The sequence below is a fragment of the Halyomorpha halys genome, unplaced genomic scaffold, assembly GCF_000696795.3.
Source record: "Halyomorpha halys isolate HHAL.00 unplaced genomic scaffold, Hhal_1.1 Scaffold169.1, whole genome shotgun sequence".
Classification (NCBI taxonomy): Eukaryota; Metazoa; Arthropoda; class Insecta; order Hemiptera; family Pentatomidae; genus Halyomorpha; species Halyomorpha halys.
In genome coordinates, this window is record NW_027104700.1 from 1,246,515 (window position 1) to 1,268,970 (window position 22,456).

General features: G+C 30.1%; 2 protein-coding genes and 1 non-coding gene across 12 annotated transcripts in view; 1 reads left to right on the plus strand and 2 right to left on the minus strand.

The window, feature by feature from the left end:
- MCU (mitochondrial calcium uniporter) overlaps positions 1–22,456 on the plus strand; it is a 516,099-nt gene that overhangs the window by 350,766 nt on the left and 142,877 nt on the right. The window lies entirely within an intron of this gene.
- LOC106678935 (myb-like protein X) overlaps positions 1–22,456 on the minus strand; it is a 200,923-nt gene that overhangs the window by 132,411 nt on the left and 46,056 nt on the right. The gene's annotated exons all lie outside the window — the stretch shown is intronic.
- Positions 5,000–5,072, minus strand: TRNAA-AGC (transfer RNA alanine (anticodon AGC)). The gene has a single exon. It is a non-coding gene; the product is annotated as a tRNA-Ala (tRNA).

Here is a 22,456-nt window from a genome sequence, read left to right on the forward strand (position 1 = left end):
TTTACATATTTATTGTATAATATTTTTTATAGGTGTGTTATTATAGTTTTATTTTGTATGTGTAATTTTTTAATAACTATACTATTGATGGGATTATAGTCTGATAGTCTGAGTATGTGATATTTTTTAAACTATTTTGAGTTAAAAATATAATATAAAACATTTAATTGTTCAAAGAAAAATTAAACCAATTTTTAACCTTAATAGTTAATTTTTTTTTGTATTTATTCGATCAATCTATAAAATTATATTTATTGACTAATTGACAATGGTGTACGTCATATTCCTTTTTTTTAAATACAGCAAATAAATTAAATTTTACTTCACAATTACTTTTAACCAAAGTTCATATCATTTAAGAATTGAGGAAATCGATCGTTATTCATTATACACTCGTATAACATTTTTGTGAATTTTTGAAAATAAGTTTTTGACCTCACGGGATTCCTTGGGACTAATTTCATTGGATGTTGAAGAATCTGTAGGAAATTTATTTTTTTAATCAATGATTTTGGAATTATTTTCTGGTTGAAAGTGAGACCTTCTAAGCATGTCACATTTCAACATTTTAAAAGTTTTTATTTTATTAGTTATTATGTTTTAAAACCGAGTATCTCAATTCATCATTATAATTTTAGTGAAGTCATCTATTTCTTATATTGAAGATAAATCTGCTTACAATAGTTTAACTTTCAACACTTCAATTTCTAACTTAGTACACCTGAAGTTAAATTTAGGAAGATAGTCCGGGTGGCGGTCAAGAGTTTGTTTGTTGGCGCCACAGACTGTGGAGGTCTAAGGCCTCGCGTGATGTACTTAAGAAATGCATCGCGCGTTTCTTTACGTGGTTTTCGTGGGGTGGGTCCGTCACTCCCACGCCTATTTTTGTAAGTGCCATCCATTGGCTGACGGGCCTTCAAATGCCTGGGGGAGGTTGTGAATAAGTATTATATGCTTGATAAAAAAAAAAAACAACGTAATGTAATTAATTCAAAAAAGATGGTCTGAGTAGCGGTCAAAAAAGACAAAAATAGTAGAAACAACTAACATAGATTAGAGAATTATACCAATAAATAAATTTACTGTTAACAATAAATAGCTGAAAAAACATCTATTTATTTTAATAGTAAATTTATTTATTAGTAGATTTATGTTATCTATGTTAGTTTTTTCTACTATTTTTTGTCTTTTTTGACCGCTACTCAGACCATCTTTTTTGAATTAATTACATTCCGTTTATACTAATAATATTTATATAGTACATCTGTAAGTATAACTAGTTGATTTTCCATTGTCAGTTATCTTGGTGGGTTTTGTTAGTGGTTTCGCGAATAACTACTTGGATTTTGTTCTCAAATCCTTGAGTATTATTTCTAAAGCTGTTTGTTTCAAAACCACTCAGATCCACTCAGTTTCATTAGAGAAAATGAGTAGCTACCTTATTAAATTAGTTGCGGTCCGGTTAGCTCAATAAAGGTTGTAAGTAACTACTAACAGCTTACGGGGCCAAACTTGTAACAGCCGAAGCGGTGACGGTTCTCGTGCTGGAGTTAGCATTAGTGACGGTCCAACTTTCAAACGTCTAGTCTCTATACGGATTAATCTTGTTACCAGAACATAGGTAGCCGTATCGTAGGTTTTGTCTCTTAGCGTGTTTCGATCCACTGTCTATTTTCTTTCTTACTGATTACTAGCCAAATTACTGTAGTATTATATATGAGTAACTATATAGAACTATAGTATATGTGAGTAACAAATCGGCTTTGTGCGTAATATCTCATTTTTTCTAGGATTATGGACCAAAAATAACACTGGGTCAGTACTTTATATCTGAGTTTTAAAATTTATCAGGTTTAACTTGAATTCCCCCTTTGCGTTCAGTCAAATAATGGAGTTATTTTTACAAAAGATACAGTTATAAGCTAGAGATATGTAAATAATATTTTGTATTTATATTCACTCGTTTCAATTATTACTTTATCCAATTCTTCAAAACTATTACTGAAAATTCATCATTAAGTGGTGTACAAACTTAACCTTTATTGACAATATATAGAGGTGCTTTATCAATTATTTAGTACATTTCAGACTATTCCATTACATCGATTGTAACGGTACATTTTCTGTTACAAAGGGGTCTACTATGGTATATGGCTCGTGAACTCAATAATTCTGATTGTATTGTCTCCATTACCCAACAATTCCAGTATACTTCTATAACATAAGTATTTGATCTTCTCAAACAAATCTTTGTAAATTAGTCTTAATGCGTTGTTCAGTAATTATTATAGAATATAAATCTAAAATATCTATTAGTGAATGGGAGATAAAAACTATTTAAAAAGTTTCACATTCTTTAAGAAGCGAGTAAATATATGAATTAGGAAATTTCATCTGAAAATAATTATAATTTATAAGCATAATAATATAATTTTATGAATCCATGTTAAGTTCTATTGCTATTTTTTTTTATTCCTGGACAGAAATATATAATTATTTAATTACCCAATAATAAAACCAAAATTATTTCTATCTTAACTAGATTGTTTAATCTTTTTTCTGGCCAAAGAAATATGGAGGTTAAATATAAACTGAAAAATTCTATCTCCTTTCGGAAGGTATTTATTTTTAGATATACTTTTTTTTTAAACCATTGAGCTAAAATTATGAATTAATTTAAAAATGAAATTTATTATTTTGAAAATAAGTAGCAAATTCTTTAAAGGGGCATTACTTACGTAAATACCACCCATCGATCACTGCTTCTCCTTTGCTTAGAGTACCTGTAACAGTAATTATTCATGAGGTTAAATATTTTAAAAACTTTCATTTGTATATTTTAAAATTTAGTTTTATTTACGTTTATGTATATGTTAGGGAGGGAGAGTGAGTGAGTGAGTGAGTGAGTGAGTGAGTGAGTGAGTGAGTGAGTGAGTGAGTGAGTGAGTGAGTGAGTGTGTGTGTGAGAGAGAGAGAGAGAGAGAGAGAGAGAGAGAGAGAGAGAGAGAGAGTTCTTATGTTCTTACCCGTTTTCTTATTGTTGTCCAAGACTTGTTCAATTTTGAATTACTGAAGAATGAATTGCTTATTAAAAAAGAATATAGTGGGAAATGACTATTTCGAATGTTTATAGAGTCTTGACTTAATTTAATCTTAAACTTACTTCCACTAGTTTCTACTAAGGTCAATGATATCCTCCCTTCAATAATTAAAATAATCAGCTAATGGGTTCTTAAATAACAAATGATACTTATATAATTGAAAAAATAGATAGAAATAATAAAAAAATATATAAATAAATAAAATAAAAATTGACTTGATTAGATTGTGCATCAACTGCATAATATACAAATCAACATAATTAACTTAGTATTAGTTCTATACCTTTGTATGCTATAGTGCACATATTATGAAGTATGAGCTCTTTATATTTAGTTTCTATCCAAGAAAACTAATGTTATGCTTGTGTATACATATATACTCTTGTAGTAAAGATTATGATTGGTAGTTTAGTAAATCAGACTACAACACCGAGTAATTTTAAATTATCTTAGAGTACTTTTTTGCCTGTTAGATTTTAATTCAATTTTTAACACAACCCAGTTAATTTAGTTTTATGCTTGATTGACAAGAGGCTCAAATAAGCGAGTTCCATTATTATTCAGCTATTAAAGACTAGTAGATTGTTGCATGTTGCGAGAATAATGGCTGAGGGTGCTTCACGGGTCGAGATCATTCCACAGGTCCGCTAGCACTTCATTTGTTTACGCTTCTCACACGCTACCGTAGCAATTGTGGCCACGTCCACCGGGTATATACAATCCCCCCTATTATCATTATTACTGCATATCTAGGGAGGGTGATAAAATTATTATACAAATTTATTGTACTTTTTTTTCTCTAAATAGATTCTGAAATCCTGACTTATACGTCCTTTGCTGCCCTTCATAGATGCTTTTAACAATCTGCTCTGAAAAAGAAATGTTTAAATAGAAGAACCATGTCGGTTTTAAAATACTGTATGGCCCTTTTCTAACTTAAACTACTTTTCTCGTCGTCCCTAAGTAGAGTATAGTTTTTAATCCGAATATTTAAAACAACAAAGGTCTAATAGTCCTGCTCAAAAAGATGTTTGCTAACCTCTTCTTGGGTCGCCCTGTAAAGTGGCTAGAGGTTCCTCCATTGGGGTTGGAGAGTAAAAGTATCGAAAAATAATACTTGTTTTCCAAATATCTCTTAGAGCAAAAATTTATCAACACAAAATCAAGGTAAATTAAATTTTCTTCAAGGAAGATGTAAGTTAATTTTTTTTTTTCTAAAATGTCGTTTTTGGAAAATATGCATTTTCAATTTTGCGAACATTGAATGTAAATATGTTTTAAATTGCTTTTAACTTGTTCGATTTCCGATTACGAGATTTGGCTTTTAGATTAAATTTTAGGATAAATTCTAAGTTGGTGAAAAGGAATTAAAGGTATACTATTTTCAATTTCACTAAAATCTCTAACTTGATATTGAATGTCACTGATTACATGAATTCCACGTGGTTTTGTAATAAGTCAGACCATTTTTTGTAGAAATTTAATTGACTTGGATTTTATATCGAAACTGCTTTGCTTCCCTGCACTCTAAGATATGTGAGCAAAGTAAGCAAGGGTTGTAACTGACTCATGTAACTCTTGTTCCCTCGCAAACCCGATGCTAGAACCATAGACAATCAAGAACAGACATGATGGGTTCATTGAACCTTTTTTGTTTTGTATGTCTATTTTTCAAATGTCACTTGCGTATAGCTTATGCAAGTGATTCCCTTCAAGGTTGCAGTCTTCATTGTATCGACATATCTCAGTGAACATCGTTTTCTTCAAAGTTTTTATGCTCTGCCTCGCTGTTAATATTTTTTTAGGAAGCATTAGTATTTCATTAAGATAAATTTACGTTAATTTTTTTTCTAAAAAACATTAATATTGTATATATTATATAATATTTTAAAAATTATTGGAGGCGCCGGGCATCGATCCCGGTACCTCTCGCATGCTAAGCGAGCGCTCTACCATCTGAGCTACGCCCCCTGATGATAGGTTCAGGTATAAGATGGGGACATATTGTTACCTAATTGTGAACTGGTTTTATACCTGCTAGGTTGGGAAGCACGGCAGTGAGCATAGGCAACCCGCTTTGCATGGTCAACTGGTTTAGTATTATTGAGTATTCGGTATCTACTATAGAATACGTTTACTAAATCATATTTCTTTAATCACACAGAATGCATAATAACATTGCACCCGTGAAGTATTCATGCGGTTTTCCTGTGTTCAGTGCCGTTTCTATTATACATATTATAATACTTTATAAAGTTCTCAGTTTTAGGTCTTGTTAATTCAGAGTTGCTCACTCTTCCATTGGTTTTGATAACGTTTAAATCTCGTTGAAAGACATGAAATGTTGGCCCGTTCCCTTATTAAAGTCCTGGTATATGGTCTATAAACAAACATATCTGAAAGCTATTATACAAGCTTTTGTCAGGACAATGTCAATAAAAAATAGACTGAAACTAAACGCTTAGAATTACTTTATTAAACATTTGGAGCTATATCTCAAATATACTTACAAAAAAAAGTTTTTATACTTAAAATACTTCCCAAACCGTCCATAAAATAATTACCTTTAGATTCTGGTTTTCAGATTCCAACTACACGTGGCACATAATGACCAACTACAAATGATCTCTTAACAAATTACGTGACACATTCAAAAACTCCTATAAGATATATTCACTATTCTTATTCCCACTATAAAGCAAAGAATTAAGTATTAACACTGAGAGATTATGGACGTCAAAACATTGCTTTCAAAGAAACATTTTTTGATCTAAACATTATAGACGTGTGTGAGGGTTCTTGTTACCTACGAATCAGAAAAAAATACATCATCTATTGTTTTTTAGCTTTGCTCTGCATTGATTCGAAGGTCCTGAACGGCTGAGTAGGCTGTAGCTACAGGAGGTGGCCTGGAACCTTAGGAAAACATGGAGAATTAGAATTTTTTCATCGAAAAGGGGGAAAGAATTTTAAACTTCTGTACATCATAAGACCTGACTATAACGAATACACTTATACCGCATAAAGAATGTCATAAAAATTCCAGAGATGAGTAAGGAAGACACGAGAAAACTATGTAAAAGGAAGGTGAAGAGAAAAACTAAAGTGGTGATATATAAATCGAAATTCCTCCCTATTCTTTCCGAATCGTGGACCTCACCTCACAAACAAGAATTGGATCCAATCCATGAAAATGCGTTATCTTCGCAAGATGGAAGGAAGGACACGACGAGATAGAGTTCGGAACAACACCATATGGACTAGACTCGGAGTTAAACCGGCTTAAACATCCTAGAGGAGAACAAGCTAAGGTGGTTCAGACCCCTCCTTAGGATGGACCAGGGAAGAACTGCCAGGGAGGCGTATGAGACTCGCGTGGAGGGTAGAAGACCTAGAGGAAGACCGCGCATTTCCTGGGAGGAGAGTGTTCATGAGGTGGGATATAGTCTGCAGTAGAAGAGAGATGGTCCAAGAACAAGACATCTCAGACTCAACGAATCGTAAAGGCCCCACACTGTGCAAGTGGTAAAGGGGATAAAGTGATTATGATGGTTTGAAGGTTATTAGATACTATTTGATCAGTTTTTTTTTTAAATAGAAAAAGAATAAAATGTTGCTGATTGTATTACATGAGTTTAAATTACTACACAATAACAAAAATGAAAAGATATTTCCAGAAAGGTTTTCAACATTTTTTATTTTTATGAAGGAAAAATTCAGATTTACTTTTAGCTTCATTTTAAACCTTAAACACGAATTTTCAGTGAAATAAAAAAATATTGGGATTCAATATTTACGGTGAAATTCTTTTACCTTCATATTTCCTGCATTCATTTAAACATCCCATGAATTCTCAGATGTTTATATAGATTCAATGTTTCTAGGAACTTAAGCAAGCTGAATTTGTTTTTAGTTATTGTTAAGTCACGAGTAACAAATAACTCAAAAAAAAAAAACTTGCTCTATTGTCAAATAATTTGCAGGTATTCCGATTTGATCAATTTTCTATGGTATCCATCTGTATTCATCAATTCATCTGTATCCAAAATGTAGACCGAACCGCATATGAGAAAGGGAAACGTTCTGTGTTACCGCTTGAAAGTGCAGCTGGTCCCTGAGGTTATGGATGGCTACACTTGCTAATTGACGTGCTGAATACACCTGGTAGCTATATGTCACAGTTGGCTGTTAGGGCCTTCTGATGTGGGACTATTCTAAGGTAGGGGAAGTGCTATAGTCATTCAACGCATTATTAACTATAATTTGAGCTTCACTATCTAAATGATTTCCGATTTAAAAAAAAAAAAAATTGAATTCTGATTGAATTATAATATTCCTTGTTTTTTTTTTCAAAATAACTATTTCGTTATCTAGGAAGATAATTAATTCTATATAATTAAACGAGAAAACACTTTATATTTCTTTTCAACCTTATATAGAAACATCTGTAACCCTTGCAAAATCATAAGAAGCAATTTAACAATCATATATGTTTATATTAACTCTAGTTATTTTTTCAACGACGTCCTCGGAGATTGCCAAAATACTAGTCACAAATTTCGGTAGTATGTCTAACGATAAACAGTTAATCCGAAATTTTTGAACCCGCCAAATTTTTCATTTTTCTCAACAGCTGTAATGGTTTTAATCGCCTAGTTGTAATTCTTTATCAACCTACGAATTTGGCTGTCTGAACTTTTACGGAAATATTTTATTAGGCTGTGTATTGCCATATTGTACTTATTGTCTTCGTTGGTATCCACAATGTCGTAAATATTTTCGACAGTTTTCAAATCGAATTGAGTAATTAAATAATTAAATTTGGTTAAGTCATTTGTTATTCCAGCTAATATAAATTGGGCCTCTACTAGTTTCTTTTAATTTGTATAAAATAAACTTCAAAAGCCCAACTATAAATTCATATACTACATGTGTAGTTAATAATATATCATTTTGATTTACCATATATTCGTGCTGTTGATGAAAGATATGCTATGCCTGATTTTATTCTTTCTTATTTTATGATTCGTCAATTTCTGAATCAGTATGGTTAGATCGGTGGAACGTTGACAAATTAGCCATTTACTATTTTTTGTGTTTATTTATTATTTGAGTGAGTTGAGTCCTTGTTTGAATATTTTAATATCCTAAATATAGTTTTTTTTTCTTTCATTTATGAATTAGTTGATCATAAGCAATAAGTCACTTATATCAAATCTGAATAGTATTAGTGAAGTATATTGTTGTTGTGTCAGATTCATGCGTTTGGCCCATTTCTCCAAATCATGGGGTTCAAACCGATATTGATTATTCAATTATTACCTAGGTAGCTTTGTATTATTTTCATTTATTGATCTTATATAACAATTAAAAAATAAATATGTTCCACTACAACTCATGAAGAGTCGGGTGTGCAGTACTTGTAACAGGGTACGGAAGCATTGTTAATAGACTAACAGTTGTACAAATGGGTGATTTGGTCAGAATCGCGCTCGACTGTCAAATTTTTCCCTTACCAAGGTAACCCAATTTACGAGGCTGGGTAGACCCCAGAGGAGTCCCGAACTCATAGGTTTGATTCACAGCTGCTATAAAAGATTAAATAATTGTCTGTCACAGCCAGATTCTAATCCGGGTCCTTGAAGAGCCTTGCCACTGAACCAAGCCACTCCTCTTATAATAATTATTATAAAAAAAAAATTAAGTTCGAAAAAGTTGTTACGTGTTTTTGACTTGTCTTGAACTATTTGCGCTTCACAAATTTTCAATAAAATCAGATATTAATTATTCTAATTATAATCTTTCTGGACTGTACTTTTTTTTGAAGTGATAAAAATGATTTACCATACTAATATTTTTACAATCTATTTCTATTAAAAAGTCACAGACAATTAACCTAAGAGGCTTCTAAATAACAACCGTTTATGTAATAGCTCTGATAACATTACAAAGATTAAAATAAAACATAGTTATTTCTCTATGGATCTCAGGAAAAAGGAAACGGAATTCAAGGTTGTTTATTGTAGTAGTAAAGGATGGAAGCCTTTAAATAACGTTGGTTTTCCTCTAATAATACATTTCCCTTTAGTATTTCAGGTTTTAGACAAACATGTTTAATTTTTTACGAGGTTTATTTAAGTTTCCTACTAGACTTGGATTTTTTTGGCCTGGTTTTATATGACAAATGTAAAGTGTAATTATACCTATATTTTTCTGAGGTTCCGAATATTATCTTTTCTCTCTTGCTCAAACAAAAGTAGTTTATTTGTAGATTCATAACGTTTATTATTAAAAGACTTTTTCATTACAATATTTACATTACATTACGTAAATTATATGTTTAATAATTCATTTAAATAATTATACTTTAATACATCCCGTAATTGCTTGTAAATTATCTTCTAACATTAATATAAATAAATCATTTTATAAAATGTATAACTTTCTTGAAACTAATACCTTTGATGAATTAAGTATTTCAAATCATATTTCAGTTATGTTATTTTTTTCCATAAAACTCCCAAAATTTTGTAAGAAAATAACAGACTTTTTTTATTATTGTAAAAGTTTTTCTAACTCATTTTTAGAAATAATATTTAAAGTGAACTATAAACGGTAATTACTCTGAATTTTCAAATTCAAATTCGAATAATTTATTAAGATATTTTTATTTTGATCAATAATTTTTTTGCATAATGTTTGCATAGTTTATAAAATAAAGTACATATATTTTTGAATCTATAAGAGTTAAGAGTTAATAGAGAAAAGGATAGGAAAATAAATTTTATTTTATCTTTTTTTTCCAGCCATTTAAAAATATTATAAGGGACAAAAAATGGTGTTGCCACATTGAATTTTGTTTTTTTATCGTGTATTAGAGTCCCTCGAACAATAGTCATCCCTCTATATTATGTTACTAACAAGATCCATCATCATGACCTCAACATCCGATTTATTCTCGATTCTATATTATCCAAATTCTTGCACTCAAAACCTTATCATCTTCATCCTCTAGCACAATCTCTTTGCGGCTGCAACCACTACAATTTCCTCTTATGTAAAATGTGAGTATATAAATGTAAAATAAATATGTCATTGGAGTTCAGGTAAAGACCAGCCTCTGCACTCAAGTTCTCAGCGTCTAGCGCTCACTCAGTATGCACTGAACCCAAAACCCAGTGGTGTTGTTGGGAGAGAATTAATTATCCGGGGTCCTGCCATACCATCCACATATGGGTGGCGAGGATTGCTTAAGGTATCCCTGGACAGAATGTAAATATTATATATAAGTATTATTATGTTCCTAATGGTTTATTTTGTTTTTATTCTATTTATTTTATTTAATTTTCTTAACACTTATTTTACTATTATTTATCTACCTAAAATTTTATGTTATTATTATTATTATCTAATCTATTATTTATTATATTTTGTTTTTATTTTTATTTTGCATAAATGGTGTTATTCAATATGCACAGTCTTAATACTCTTTTCCCTTTTATGTGAAAGATTAAAGGGCAATGGGTTAATTGAGAGTAATTATCTCAATTAAAGATAATAATGTAAATTATGGATTGACTAATAGTGGCTTACAAGAAACTCCTTCTAGTTTACTTCCAAAATACCCTTCTACCAAAAGGGTGCTTACTGGCAGCTATAGAGTGCGGGTAATAGGGAAGTCCCATCAACAGGGTAGAGTAAGGGAAGACCCTACGGTTAAGGATGGGTGTAGGGTCGGGCTGAGAGCCCCCACTATAAGAGGTCCTAACTGTCAGCTCAAGACTTGATGAATTTCATTCCAGAAAAACTTCAATATATATAACATTCTGGAAATATTTTTATGATATATTTTATTTATGATAATTCAATAAACATTAAACATGTTTAAGTTAGAGAATCTTTCTTTCCGGTGAAAAGTAAAATATGTACTATCCAATATCACGGTTTTTTTTTTCTGTTTTTTTGTATCTTATAAGTAGACCAAAATATTAATTTTAAAAAAATATTCAATTTTAATATTTAAAGAAATTTGCAGCAAACCTATTGAAAAATTTAAATTATTTTAAAATTTAAATATAATAGATTCTGTATAGCGTTCCAAATAAATATAACAGAATAAAATAGAAGTAAATTGTGAGTTGAGAATGAGAAGTAAAGGATGTAAAACTGTAAAACAAAGATAAACCAACCGAGAACAATAACTGACCTTCTCACTGGTAATGTTATGTAAAGATGGGACTTTTAAAAGTCTATTCTTCATCAACTCCGGTTTTTACTTGTTAGATAATTTTTATTATATTTATTTACTTCTGATATAGCCTAGAGAGGGTTGGCCTAATATTTAAAATAACAAACGAAACTTATGTATATGCATTAAAAGTAAAAAATAAATAATAAATTAGAAAGAATAAAAATATTATAAAGAAGATAGTAAGGGGTGTGGTCAAAGAAAACAAAAAATAGTTGTACTGTTTCAAAAGCTCTTAACTGGAAAAACCTTGATAAAGCTCTACAAAGTGGGGCGAAACGTCAGAAAATAAATAGTGGTTAACTATTTTTTTGTTTTCTTTGACTGCACTTCTGAACATCTTCATAATTAGAAGTAGTACTGTCAATCATATATTGACATTGAAAAATATTGAAAAATTGGACAGTCTTAAAATGCTAAAGACAATTTTAAAAATTACAAACAAAAATATTTCTAACAAAAAAAATCAATGTGTTTCAAATATTCAAGATAATTGAATAGGAATATTTAAAATATAACTATTTGAAAATACAATCTATAAAACTTTTTTAGATATTATGAAACAAAGAAAAAATTAATTTATAAGAAGAGAATTAAACTATCAATCAATTAATTATAATTAACATATTTTGTATCTAACAAAAAATATAAACGATTGAGAATGTTTTGATGAATTAAATTATTTAGAAAAATTGTAAAATATTTAACATTTACTTACTTAAGGAATAAATAAAAGTTAAACAAACTTGAGAATAAATAAAAAAGTGAGTTGTTGAATTATAGACTGGGCATACAAAAATTCTTTACTATCTTGAATCACCCTCGTAATTTTAGTACTCGAGGGAGTAAGGAAGATTTAATATAGTTTATCGGAAATATGATGTTATGAATCCACAAATGAAGTACGGACTTCATGATAGATGATGGTAGATCTTTAAAACTCAAATTGTTCGCTGTACCAATTAGCTGTCTCTTAGGTGCGATAATAATGCATAAATGTGCACATTAACTGCGTCCATTAAGCAATTTTGAAGCATTAAATGATAGATAATGATGACGTACGGGACAAAAAAAACCGAGAGATCAATCTCCTGCTCATCGGAGATAACTGACTATCACAGAACAAGCTGGGAAGGCTCATTGTCCGTTAGCAGAGTGTAGAGGCCTTTGAAGGTGATGAACCAAGGCTGTGTAAATGCGACTAATTGCAATTCCCAGGGCGGCCAGTCAGCCATTGTCCGATACTCTGGCCTCGGAGGTCCTAGATAAGCCGATTTATATCCCTAGGATTTTACAGGTTTAAAGGTTTCACTTCGAAAATCCCTGCTCTGACATCCGCATCGCAAGTAGAGAATATCGAAGTGATTCAAAATTCAGAAAAGCAATATTAGGTTTCTGTTTTTCATTGTTGAAAATCTATAAACGTCCAATAATGAAATGGGTTTTTCAACCTTAAGGAGGCATCACTACCAATTATAATTGTCTTTGAGTTATAAATGTCACTCATAATAAGCGAAAACAGTTTAGAAATTTAGACGGTCGACAATATTTTCATTATTTCCATGAATTAAATGAGATCTCGAATGAAAATAAAAGAATAATATATTTCGGGCATAAATCAACTTATGAAATTTCTTCTTTCTCTCTCTTACTCCCAACCTCTCCGCTCTGTTTACTTTATATTTCCATGAAGAATTTAAGAAAAATAGAGATCTATTATATTTTAGGTATTTCATATATTATTTTTGTAAACATTGTCAATTCTTGTTCCAATTGGTTTTACAAAGTGAAAATAATAGTTTTTGTTTTATTTTATGTCTTTTTTTTTTTAGCAAACATAGTCAATTATTTACCTGAGACAATCTTCGTATTGTTCTTGGGACTTACATTAAACAAAAAGTTGACACGCGTCATGACAAAGTATGAGAAACCTTTCAACTTGTACATGTTTTATTTATTCTACTCACTTTTATGGTCAATCACGACATCTACACTCTTTGGTTTTTACTCGATGAGGTAATGAAAGTAACAACTCTTCAAAGTGTATTACCTCTACTTCAGTTTTATTACGTATTAGTGAACCGTGATAAATGGCTCACTTATTAGCTTATAAAGAGATCGAATCTCGTGTGGAATTACCAAAAACACGAACAGAATGAAAGGAGTCTTGTTATGTGTTAAACATGTTTTTTGTTATCGTATCAGTTTATATTCAATAAGGAACCAATATTTAGTTTGAACTGTATTTTATGAGTTATATGTATTTTATATGAAATGAAAAAAAGGTTAATTAAAAAATGACAAATAAAAGTTTGGTTAGTTACTTATTGCAGCGGGTCTTTTCACCGCGACACCCTTCTCGGACTAAAAAAACTCTTGGCACTCTTGTTAGTTAAAAAAAAATTTACGGCTCCCTTGTCGATCTAAAAGAAAATGTCGCCTCAGTTTTCCTTAAAGCGTATATGAATACGTCGGACGAGAGTACCTAGTCAGGACTTACTTTCCCCTTCGTGCCTACAGATTAGTTCCCTGCAGCACGAAGTTCCCATCATCTGAGGACACAGGCTAGCACCCGTAAGACTCATCTGGTACATCCATTTCATAACGAGCTATGTAACCTGTTTGAGCATGCATTGTCGAGCCCTTTCGGTATAGAGTACCTCACATTGTCAAATGGTGTCTATCTAACACAACCACCTCAACTGTGTATTTGACTATTTGGAAATAATGAACTAGAGTATATTAATGTACGAAAAAAATTAAAATCTGTACCGCTATAACCCATAAAGGGTCAGGGTTTAAATACTTTGTAAGAAAGTACTGTTACTAGACCAACGGTTGTGCAAGGAGGTGATTTGATCAGAATCACGCTCAACCACCAGATTTTTACCCAATTAAAGGTACCCAATTTAAGAGGCTGGGTCGGCCCCGGAGGGCTCCAGAAACCACAGGACTTGATTCACGGCTATTGTGTAACAGAAAAAAGTTTTCTGCCCAGCCGATAGTCATTTACAAAGTTGTTACTATTAACAACAGAAAAATGTTGTCGATTTAGGTTTTTGTTTTGTTTACTAATGATAATATATATAGTATATAATATATATAATATATAATAATGAGAACTGCCTAGTAAATCTAGATCAGAGAACGCTAGTTCAGCAATATGCTACATCTAATCTTCATCGATTCGGTATTCAGCGTGGAAAGCGCCTTTCGTTGCATGTAATTTTCCCTTCGTCTGGTCTTGCATCTCGATATGTAGGTTCTTATCGGAGTGATCTGCTATTAGGCTCACGTGCTGCCACCCTCCTTCCCCCGCGGGGCTCAAGAAGTTGTTTGCTTTATTGATTAGAAACTTTTCAACTGTTCTGTTTGTTGTGAGTTTTCGTTTGATGAATTGTAATATAAAGGCTACCCCAGTATACAGGTCCATCCTTCCGTAAACTCTGTAATTTTTGTAGTATTGATTGAATTTTTATTAAATGAAACAAATTGAATGGCACCTAACTCTGGAATCTGAACCTAACACTGAAAACCTCCTTCGGACTGTAGTAGGTAACTCTGGAATTTTCAATGGGATGCGATAATATTTTTTAGGGGTTCTAATATTAAATACAATTTTGAGATTAATTTATGCAGTATGTTTTTGCGTTAAGATTGTTAGCTTACATTATTTTTTAAAATAATTCTATTGTAAGTATTGTCATTTATATGAATATGAATTGGTGGCAATCAGTGGCACGGTACGGTGCAAATGGTTCACACCGTATTTAGACCATGTTGACAGATTTACACATTCAGCTGTTCGACAATAATAAAGTATACAATAATAAAATATTAGACATGGTGGTTTCAAGTATGATATATCGTATCTAGCAAAATTTTGGATGAGACTAAGTGGCTTTAAATGATGACTAGATTTTTTTTTTTAAATTTTTTAAGTATGAAAATATTATTTTATTTTTTCTAAGCAACGAAGAATATACAGGTTAAGCGACAGTATAGTGTTACTATTACAGTACAGTAAGTTATAGAACAGAAAAACGTTTCTATTTTCAGTAAGAATGAAATATTGTTATATAGGTCTTAATTATATTAATTGCCGAACTGAACATTCTAAATTTTTTTTTCTTTTTCAGGTAAGTTTAGTAGCTGTCATCCTTTTCGTGAGTAATATTACATCTATTGATTAATAATATGAAATTTCTAAAATAAATAATTGAAAGAATAATCATGCAAACTTGGTTCTGAACCTCGGGATCTAAAAGATATTTTATTCAGTTCCTTTGAAGTGATGAATTTGAAAACCAAGTTTATGCTGCTTAGCTTTTTTTTTATTCAGTTGATAAATAACCAGGTATGCCGAAAAAGTCTAATCTTTAGAATAGAAAAAGATAAGATTGCTCATGTAGACTGGAGGTAGAACACTACAAACCAACTTCAAGACAGTTCAACATATATTATACATGTATAGATCAAGATAGTTTAGTATATCGTTATGAAAGATGTCTATAAAGTAGCCAATAAATAAATAGCAAACTAATCTTAATACAGTTAAAACAAAAATGCATCGTAAGCCATCTTCAAAAAATTTTCGAAGCTAGAAAAAAAAAAAATATACTCCAGCAGCAGTTCCTAAATTCTAATAAGATTTCACGGCACCCTTCATGGGCTATAAAAAAAATTCGTGGAACCCTTTTCGATCTAGAAAATTTACTGAATATGTAGTATATTATATATTTCGGATAAATATGTATGAAAATAAGAAAAAAACAGTGCATAATAAATGCTGTAATTCACTGGTTTTTTTTTTTGTTCACGTCCTCCATTGAGGACCTATACAGTCCCAGAGTGGTCGTTTCTCGTGGCCGGAGGGAAATAAATATTGATTTGATTCCAGGTCGAAATCGAACCCACAACCTTCACGACCAAGCGCTCTGAGACTCGCCCCAGCCCGCTCAGTTACCAAGTCCCCGAAATTATATTTGATATTTTACTTTATTTTCCTCTTCTTTCTTTCTTCTTTTTATCCCTTTTTAGTTTTTTGCTTTTGATCTGAGCTGGACTACGTTTACTCATCAACTTTGACTCATTATTTACTACTACTATAACCTCTAAGGTTTTGTTTTGGAACATCTTCTTAATGTCCAAATATTGATCTTTTTATTTATTTTATTTTATGGACTATTCTCTACATATTATACTTGGATAAGTATTCAAATATATTTTGCATTGATACTTCTTGAATATTTGTTTTTTAATTCTCTTCATATTATACTTGGATAACCACCATTCAAATAAATTTTGCATTGATACTCATTTTTGTAATGAATCGATTTCGTTTGTCCTTGTAAGATATTATTCTAATATATTATAAGTCCCTTCACGTCAGTTGAAACTTCTATTTATGTTGTAAGAGGCTTGGCGTGTAGGTACTATATTAACTAACTCTATCTTGACAGCCTTGACTACTGCACTAATATTACAGTTAGACTGTCAACCTGTCAGGGGGCATTCCTTTCCAAGTAGCCGGCACAGGTGAGTAAATTCCTGTGTTGTGTATATTAAAACGTCTGAGCAAAGATTATGTAGTTCCTGATGTGACGCAGAAAATCATGCGACCTCACTTACTATCTACAGCGGTCTTCTATTAGTTAGAGAATTTTTAATACCAATTTACCACATATTCCTGACAGTGATCATAACAAGATTGAGTAATCAGAAATAATTAATTTAACGAAAATGAATAGAAACATAAAAGATGTTTAAAAATTGACAGATTTTTTTTTATTTAAAAAAAAGAACACCCACCATTAATCTTCTGCTTATAAGCTGTTATTGTAAAACATTTTTTTTTAAATATTAAATTAATTTTGATTTACATCTTAACATTAAGCTGTTATGTAAAACATTTTTTTTAATATTAAATTAATTTTTAATACTTAAATATTTTAATTATTACAAATTAATTCCTGCTGTCAAATATATTTTATTATATAATTTTTCTGTTGTTTTTTGATGAAATCATTTTTAAATAAATCAATAGTCTGCAGAAATCATGGAATTTTTTTTTTTAACTTGGTCATTTTATAAATTGTATCTCAAAGATACTGGGTCCGCAGCCCAGTTTGATGTATCATTTTAGAAAATTTATACTTTTTTATTTTTCCTCAAAAAATCCTTCCGTTATTAAAATAGGATGGGAAAAAATATGGGAAATATCCCACATTTTTTTTTTTATTCTCATTTTGGAACAGTTTGTTGGGAAATTTGTTATAATGTTTTAGAGGTTTATAAACTAGTTAAATTTTCTACAGTTTCAAACTGATCTTCAGAAACGTCATAGTCTTTGGTATACAGTTTCTCACAGGTAAAAAAAAAAAAAAAATGTGGTTACCTTCTAATTACTTCCGAACCGCCGATTGGGGATACTTTAGCTCGCCTTATTTTCACATTTGATAATTTATGGATAGCCTTTTGTATCCTTTTCTTTACTTATTCAACTTGAATTATTTTAATTTGTTGTTATTCACTTTCAATGTGTTTCATTGTTTGTTAAAACTTATTTATTTAATAATTGTATTTCTATGTACTTTTATGGAAGAGTATGTTCAAAGAAGGAAGAAAAATTGTCAACGAAAAGTGATTTAAGGAAAAAAATTACTATCTCAAAACTAAGAAATCTTAGAATGAGAAATTATAGAGAATATTCTACTGTATATTTGTTTTAATAACGGGAAAGGAATATTCGAGAAGGGCTGAAATTAAGCCTAAAAACATGGCTTTATATTGGACCATAAAATCCAAGGGTTGACTCTTAAACTTCATTAAGAGCAACAGGGGACTGTGTATAATACCTGTATAACACCTACTCATCAGCCTTACCCAATTTATTCTTATATCTTATTTTTAACAGAAACCTTGCGAGCTTTTTGGTTTTTATGTTTATATATATTTTTCAACTTTGTCGACGGATCGATGGAATGTGAAATAAACCTGTTATTTTTATTATACAGTGTATAAAATATATTATATAAATAATTTATACATCGTCGAATTCATGATAAATATCAAATTAGCAACGATTATGCGTGCAGTGAAATTTAACTATTTTATTGTTAAATTTTTCTTTAAATTTCAAAATCTTTTACTAACCAAATATCGTTTTTTTCATTAAATATTGTTAAAATTTATTTTATTATGAATGTCGAATATCAATTTTTAAATAAAATATAATATATATATATATATATTTTTTTTTTAATTCCCTAAAATAACATTTTTCACTAATGAAATATTGTTATTTTATAAGATTAACTTTACCAAAGTTTTATCGACATCAAACAGAAACATTGCAATGTTTTGATGTCGATATTTGAATTGCATATTATTTGTTAATATCCATAATTTAGATTGGAGATTATTGGAATATTATTGTTTTCACTTTTTTTTTTCTAAAAATGATTTTTTTTTTTTTTCTAAAAATTATTTATCCAACTAATGTTTGAAATTATATTGCAGTTTATATTGGGTCGGTGTTGTAATATTTCTTATAATAATGTTATAGTTGTCATTGCCTTATTTTACTGCTATTAAAGAATTTTTATATGTTTTGATTATCCGTGATATAGAATAAGCCCTCTTATGATTTGCTATATTATTTTATAATCATTATTTAATTAATTTTTAAATATCACTCTTTTAGTGCCGATATTATATTAATATTTTACTAATAATATCCTATCCATTAGCACTAAGTAGCCAAAATCCCCTATTCGATACCAGCACGACATGTTGATTTCAGTGGTAATCTTTTTATATCTAAAAAATAACGAATATAATCTTCAATTATAATTTATTTTCAAAAAAATTAAAATAATAAAATACGTTTATTATTTTTTTTTACAACATTCTGCATGAAAACTAGTTGAATGGTGACAACGGATTGAAGTTAAAATAAACAGACGCCATAAAAAACTCTTTTTCTTTCCTTCAGAAAAGTTGTTTTTACCGATACACTAGTTTTTGTTTCTACTCGTACAAAATGCCAACAATTAATTTTTTTTTTTTTTCGAAGAATTATGAATCCTCTGATAAAAACGTATGTTATACTTATTGAAAAATATCTTTGGTAGAAAGAATAGTGAAAACGTATGGAAAGCGTGACTTATTATTACATCCGGAATCTGTTGATCAAGTTAATGAAATAATTTGCATAAGGAGAAAGGTACTTGCAACTTATGAGCTGTTGGCGATAGCATCGGAGGATAGCAGGTTGGTGGATGTGTTTCGCTTTCCTAGCACGTTAAATTATAGTATAAAATAATAGGAATGCCTACCAATTATTTTTGTTAGTTTGATTGAAATTAAATTCTGATATTATGTTATTAGTAGTAAATTGTTGCAATGAACAAAGGCTGTTTGATTTCTGGAGATTAACTTGGACCAAAAAAACTAAAAGATGTTCTGATCTGTAATTTTTTTTTAACACTTAAATAAATAAATAATCATTAATCGTGACAGCACTGACGATATATTGGATTTGAACAAAGTAGAAGATAATTGATGTAAGAGATATAATCACCTTGGGTTTTTGATCTAGGAAAAACCTCTTGATTCACTTTTAAAATACAAAAAAAAACTAAAAAATAATAATTCATTTCAGGTCTATAATATGAACCGCACAATATTATCCAATCATTTTTTTATATAATAAATTAAAGTTATTTCTGAAAGATTCTAAAATATATGATTTATGGATCTCAAGACCAAACATATTTATCTTTTCCTAGATTTAGGAAACATCAGAAATAAAAATTTACTGTTACCACATACCTATGTTTAAATCAAAATTGTGTGCAATTATTTGTCAGTTTTCGCATTCCATGTAATAGTCAACATATGTAAATGTCATTTGTCAATTTAAAACCATGGAGATAATTTTTTTTTTGAACATATATTTTCCTCAGAAGATAAAGTTTTAACTTGCATTCAAGATGCGAATTTCTTCTTAAACTCTGGTTTTAGTCGAATTTTTGTTGGTGAATAATATTCGTAACTACGAATAATCTAATTTTGATGAAATTGTCTGGAATTGTGGTAGTATCTTAATGATTTCGTACCAATTTTATCAAATTCCATTCCCTTCACTTTCGCATGCGCAAGCTTATTTTATTTTTCACACTCATATATTCAACTTGGCAAATAATAAATTCCAGTTCCGTCTGCTAATTTTGAAAATATTGGCGTAAAACCTCTTTCTGGATACGGTTACACCGCACAAATCAGTAACGTTCAAATGCAGAAAATTATTTACCTGCCATAAACCGCTAGAAAAAAGGATTATTTCCAGGAAAAGCAATTTTCATTAAAAAAATTAAGGGCTAAGAAAAAGAAACAAAATAGGTAAATTTTGAGAAAGCTGCAATAACGTATGCACTAGGTCGTAGTTATTAGTTCCGGTGAAAATTTGATTGCACTTTTTCAATATTATAATAAAAAATTTCAAAAAATATACTCTAACAAATTTATGAAACAAACCTTTCTCCTTTCCTCACACATTCAGTAGGTTATAGTGGCTATTTTTTCATCAAGCCTGCTACAGTCCTGCTTAGAAAGGAGCATGAATAATTTTATATTCCGTGCGTTGGGATATCCGAATATTTGATATGGGATCCTACGAAAGTTGGGAGTAAGTTAAATAATAAATTTTCACCAGTTGATTAATGGTTCTCGCCAAACTATTTTCATAAGTGAACGGTGTTGAAGACAAACAGTTCACGTAAAGTGGAATGGAAAATATCACCTGGGCAGTCTACTTAGAATGCCGTGGGTGATAAGTATTAAGAATTTAAGGGCGTGCTATATTGGAAGCTCTACGTCACTCTGCTAAAGAATTAATTAAATTTTAAAAGCACGCCAGGAACGGCCCGTTGCTTTAAAAATTCAAAGTATTTACTTTGAGCTCCTGGTACTCATCGGTTACCAGCTGGTCCGTCGAACAATTAACACCTGTATTAAGGTTTAATTACTTTTTAAGTTTTTAAATGTTATAACATTATTTTGACATAATTTTACTGATAAAACTATATTATTAAAAATTACACTATTTATAGGAAATTGTCTTTTATCAGTTTTTATTTAAACTATAGCTGCATAAAGACATTTTAATGTATTAATTTCAATTTTTCACATTTTTTTTTTTCAAAACGTGTTCCTTAAATATTTAACAGACACGTTTTGTTTATTTGATTCGTTATTACTTATTGTTACAGCGAAGTTTTTAATGTAGTATTAGTACTCAATTATTTTTATTTTTATACTGATAAGAAGAATTTCTTTATCATGCTAAATTGAAGAACGATATCCAGTAGATTGGAAATATTACCTGAAACATTTGGAAACATTTAATTTTGTTTTAGATTAGTCCAAATAATAAATCGGCCAAGTGGTGTGTTTATAAACTTCAAGCATGTCGCAATGATATTATATTTCAGTGTTTGGCAGAATTGAAAAATATAGTCGCTTTATGGCTTTAGTTTCTGACCATTTCACCTGACTAAGTCGTTAAGATTGGTACCCATTTAACTCAGAATTTAATGATACTTTTTCGCTATAAGATTACTTTAAGAGGTATGAAGGGAAAACAAAACTCTTAAAATATTTTAACTGCCGAACATTTTCCCGAAGTGGAATATACTAGTATCTTCTTTAAAAGACTACTAAATAATAAAATAATAAGAAATAAAATAAAAGTTATTACTCACTTTTTAGTGGTAAGAATTGTACTCTATTATTGAAATACAATTATAAACTTTATATATTAAAATCCATAAATAAATATTAGTCACTATATAGGTATAAGGTATATGTATTAAGTATGAGGTATTTATGGTAGGAAATAATAGTGGCCTTTGTAGCTGAGTTTGTTGAGGCAACAACATGTGTGTTGCGGTGCTGATTTGAATCCGGCCTGAGAATATTAACTCCTATTCTTGTAGGACCCATGAAATAAACCTCAGGATTTCCATTTACTATAATTTAGAGAATATTAGAAAGTTAAATTAATAAAAAACATGTATGTAACATTATGATTATTGTAACAGAG